Source organism: Chrysochloris asiatica, unplaced genomic scaffold (assembly GCF_000296735.1).
Source record: "Chrysochloris asiatica unplaced genomic scaffold, ChrAsi1.0 scaffold00199, whole genome shotgun sequence".
NCBI lineage: Eukaryota > Metazoa > Chordata > Mammalia > Afrosoricida > Chrysochloridae > Chrysochloris > Chrysochloris asiatica.
In genome coordinates this window covers 5,763,403-5,768,662 of record NW_006408717.1, presented here as the reverse complement: position 1 = coordinate 5,768,662, position 5,260 = coordinate 5,763,403, and the positions used below count along the sequence as shown (strand labels likewise).

General features: G+C 40.3%; 1 pseudogene; it reads right to left on the bottom strand.

Annotated features, from left to right (window-relative positions):
- Positions 1 to 282: 282 nt before the first annotated feature.
- On the bottom strand, positions 283 to 1,663 carry LOC102826065 (annotated as a pseudogene).
- Between the last annotated feature and the right edge of the window lie 3,597 nt (positions 1,664 to 5,260).

Sequence of the window (5,260 nt, the reverse complement as noted above, 5' to 3'; positions counted from 1 at the left end):
GAAAACCTACCAATTCTTATCTGCAATTCCATAAGAATAAACCGATAGTGTGTTGGGCTTATATGGAAAAGCTGCACCTTCCTGCTGATAATCAACTGACCTGCTATCCCACCCCAAATTTCAGCCTGAGGTATATTTCAGTGAAGGTCAGTAGCTGTGCTTCTCAGAGCAGAGAAGCAGTCTAAGAGCAGAAAGGTAGAGGAAATCTAGAAAAGAACTGTCTTGATACAGATTTATCCCATTGTGTGAAAGGAGTGGGCAAAGAATCCAGTGGTGCTTTGCTTATCCAGCAGTTTCTGTCACTGTGGTGACTAACTTCTGCCCATTCCATTGTGTCTTGGACTGCTCAGAGACAGGGAACTCATGAAAGTCACCACCTTCTATAGGAAAAAGGACATTCATCTCAGAAGATTTGGCACTGACTATCTGATAGTCCAAGGAGTTCTTGCTCAGGTAAGCATGGCAGCCATCTGTTTTGTTAATAGAAATGGTTGACACTTTACCCAGTATCTGAACTTTGACATCTCTTTTATTGATTATCTCCACAATGCCCTCCAATCATCAAACACCAGACCGAGTTTCTTACAGTTATCTACTGTAACAGAATTCATTTTGTCCTTGATTTGCAATGTTGTATTGGTACACTTGTAAATGTAAGCCACCTGTTTCAGCTCTGTATCATCCGTCACCAAGTTGGAAACATTCTCCTGATTTTCCACTCTCCACTTCTCACCCTTCCGTTCAGGTAGAGCTGGCTCCTTCTTTGCAGCTGGTTTGTGTGAGGGACTAACTCCTGGTTTAGGTGCAGAGAATTGTTTTGGGCCACTGTGAACAGGACTGGTGTGAGTTTTCCAGGCGGAGGTTTCTGTGAGTCTTCATGTCATCAGATACATGTTTCAGGGCATTAATCTGGGCAAACAGTGCTGAGTGTGAAGCAGAATCATCTGAGCCGGAACTGTGGGAACTGGTGGGGGAGGTGGGCCAGGTGGCGGGGGGAGGACCTGACCCAGGAGAGGGTCCAATTGGCAGTCCTCTCAGTTCTTTTGCTACAGGCCCAGTTTTGCTCCAGGTCAGTCTGATGGTATGGAGCTCCTAAATATAACCCTGCAGTTCTGCCCATATACTCAAGTAAGCTTTGACCCAATCCACATGCTTCTTAACCACATCTTTGTACTCCTTGAGGACTCAGTTTGTATAAAATGTGACAGCATCATTTCATTCTTTCACGTAGGGACCAGGTTTGGGAGCCATAACTATCCAACCCAGGGCTTGGATGGTTTTGCTGATAGCTGACAAGTGATTGAATAATTTGCTGCCTCAGTTCTTCTCCTGTAAGTTATCACTTCTTGGATCTGCTCTGAGATGGGTGTCAACAATTCAGAAAGTTTCTTGCCTGCTGCTTGCTGGCCCTGAGAGGCTATAACCAGGAGAGCTCATTTCAATTTCAGACCTGTGTGGACCATCTCTGCATGTTTCTGCACATCTCCTCCAATCTCTTTACTGATCTTCAGGTACTCTGCCACTGGACCAGCTAGCTAGGAGTCAAATGCCTGTACATGTGGAGCTACTCCTTTTGAAGAACTGTCTCCCTGTCCGGGTGCATATGAGAGACTTGGAATACAGCCTCCAGGCAGCCCACTGCTTTCTCCAATCTTTCAACAAGATTTTGAAATCTTTTTGAAAATCCTATACAGAGTCGCTATGAGTTGGAACCATCTCAAAGGCCCTTAACAACAACAACAACAATTCAGAAACATGAAAGATCATACTAGAACAAATAGCTAAAATATTGGAAATGGCTAACTTTGGAGAATGGAAATCAAATTTGCAGCACAAACTTTCTTTCATAAATTTCAGAATTTTTTCTCATTATAAGAATTAGGGAACATTTTTATTATTGATACTAAGCACATTTTAAAATTTTTGATTAAATGCATATTCTTTCAGAAACACTGAAATTGTGTAACACCTGGAGTATTTTCAGCACTAATAGAAGCCCAATGTGGAAGTTAATGAGCAGAGAAGAGATTTTAAGAGAGGGCTTAATATGGAAATGGGGCCATAGTATTCAGTGTCCTAAAGGATACATTAAGCACTTAAGAACTAGTCTTAAACATAACTAGTTGAAATCTTGTTGTTGTTGTTAGGTGCCATCGAGTCATACCAAATCATAGTTACCCTATGCACAACAGAACGAACACTGCCCGGTCCTGGGCCAACCTCACACTTTTTGCTAGGCTTGAACTAATTGATGCTGTCACTTTGTCAATCGATCTCTCTGGGGTTCTTCCTCATTTTCTCTGCCCTTCCACTAACGAAACACGATATCTTTCTCCAGTGACTGATTTCTCCTAACAATATTACCAAAGTATGAAAGACAAAATCTGGCTATCCTGGCCTCCAAGGAGCCCCCTGGCTGCAATTCTTCCAGGATAAATCTGTTTGTTCTTTTGGCAGTGCATTGTACTTTCAATATCCTCCTCCAATACAATAACTCAAATGCATCAATTCTTCTACAGCCTTCCTTATTCACTGTCCAGCTTTTGCATGCGTATGAGGTTATTGAAAATACCATGGCTTGGGCCAGGCACACCTTAGTCCTCAAGCTGACATCTTCCCTCTTCAACACTTTAAAAAGGTCTTGTGTAACAGATTTGACTAATGCAATATGTCATTAGATTTCTTGACTGCTGCTTCCATGAGTTTTGATGGTGATTCAAGAAGAATTAAGTCCTTGACAACTTCAATCTTTTCTATGTTGATAAGAATATCATTTATTGGTCCAGTGGTGGGGATTTTTGTTTTATTCACACTAAAATGCAATCCATACCAAAGGCTACAGTCTTTGAACTTCATCAGAAAGTATTTAGGTCCTCTTCACTTTCAGCAATCAAGATCTGCATTTCACAGGTCGTTAATGAGTCTTCCTCCAATCCTAATGCCATGTTTGCCTTCATATAACCCATCTTCTAGGATGATTTCCTCAACATACAGGTTGAATGAGTATGGTGAAAGAATACAACTCTGTCATACACCTTCCTTAATTTTAAACCATTCAGTGTTCCCATTTTCTGTTCAAACAACTGCTTCTTGGTCCATGAACAGATTCCTCTTGAACAGAATTAAGTGTTCCAGAATACTCATACTTCACAATGTTGTCCATATCTTGTCATGATCCACACACTCAAACGCCTTTGCATAGTCAATAAAGCACAGGTAAACATATTTCTGGTATTCTCTGCTTTCAGCCAGGATCCATTGGACAACAGCAATGGTATTCCTCATTCCACATACTCTTCTGAATCAATTTGAACCTTTGGAATTCTCTCTCAATGTGTGCTTAGAGCTGTTTTTGCATTACTTTAGTAAAACTTTACTCGCATGGAATATCAAAGAAACTGTTCGATGATTTCTGCAATCTGTTGGGTCACCTCTCTTTGGAATAGGCACAAATATAGATCTCTTCCAATCAATTGGCCAGATATGAGTATTCCAAATTTCTTTATAAATAAGTGAGTGCTTCCAGTGCCTCCTCACTTTCCTGAAAGATTTCAATTTTTATTGCATCAATTCCTGGTGCCTTGTTCTTTGCCAACTCCTTCAATGCATCTTAGACTTCTTCCTTTAATATCATTGGCTCCTGATCATATGCTACCTCTTGAATGGTTGAACAACAACCATTTCCTTTTGGTACAGTGACTCTGCATCATTCAATAATTTACCCAGATAATCCTTCAATAACGGAAGTCAAGGCTTGAATTTTTCCTTCAGTTACTCCAGCTTGAAAAATGCTGAGCTTGTTCTCCCCTTTTAGTTTTCTACTCCAGATCTTTGGACATTTCATTGTAATATTATACTTTGTCTTCTCAAACTGACCTTTGAAATTTTCTGTTCAACTCTTGTATCTCCTCATTTCTTCCATTTACTTTAGCATCTCTTCACTGGAGAGCAAGTTTCAGTGTCTCTTCTAACATCCATTTTGATCTTTTCCTTCTTTCTTATTTTCTTAATGACTTTTTGCTTTCTTCATGTATGATGTTCTTGATGTCATCCCAAAACTCTTCTGGTCTTTGGTCTTTGGTGTTTAATGTATCAAATCTGTTCTTCAGATGATCCCTAAATTCAGTTGGGATATATTCAAGGTCATGTTTTGGCTCTCGTGGACTTGTTTTCATTTTTTTTCAGCTTCAGTCTGAATTTGCATGTTATGAACTGATGGTCTGTTCCACAAACTACCCCTGGCCTGATGATATGGAGCCTTTGCACTGTCTCTTTCCACAGATACAGTCAATTTGATTTCTATGTATTCCATCTGGTGAGGTCCATGTGTATAACCGTCTCTTATGCTGTCTAAAGAAGGTATTGGAAATGAACAAATCATTGGTTTTGCAGAATTCTACCATGCGCTCTCCTGCATATTTTCCATCACCAAGGTCATATTTTCCAGGTACTGATCCTTCCTCGTTGTTTCCAACCTTTGCAACCCAATCACCAGTAATGATCAGTACATCTTTTTTTTTTTTTTTTTTAAGTTTTTATTGTGAATTGAATGTAAGGTTACAGGATAAATTATCAGTTTTGCCTTCAGCAAATCATATACTTTGTTTCATTACAGTGATTATAATCCCCTCCATGTACCATCAGTTAACAGTATTTTTCACTATTCATTTTAGCTCTTTAAAAATAAACAAAAAAAACCACTCAGACATATATAATAATTTAAACCTCTGAAGGTTACCTTCTGCACATCTGCCTCCTGAATGCCTACTCTCAGTCCCTGTCTTTCCATGAATTTACTATCCCCAGGTGCTCCCTTTCTCCATGTCCCCATCTCTTCCTCCATCTCTGGTGTCGCTGCTTCTCTGGAAAAGATCCCCCATTCCACTTGTGATCTTGTCCCATGAGGGTCCTTGGGTACTCTGTTTCTGAAGTGTAAGATTAACTACTCCTGAGGAGGCGGGGTCTGATCGTGACTAGGGTGGTGTGCAGTGAGGTTCACCATCAGCAATACCACAGAATACCAGGCAAAGAAGATTCAGGGCAGAGCTTCAAAACTTGGAACCACATAAGTAGGAATATTTTAAAAGTTTGAAGGCTTATAGCTAGTGGAACTTGTAGTATAAGTAAGAAATCATGTATGTACTTTTAAATCTGCCAGGCTTGGAGGCCTGGAGCCGACAACTTGGGTGAGACCAAGGTAGAATCTCCACTGAGTAGTGTTGAATCTGCCTGTGTGGAGTTGATGAAAGGAGATGTGGAT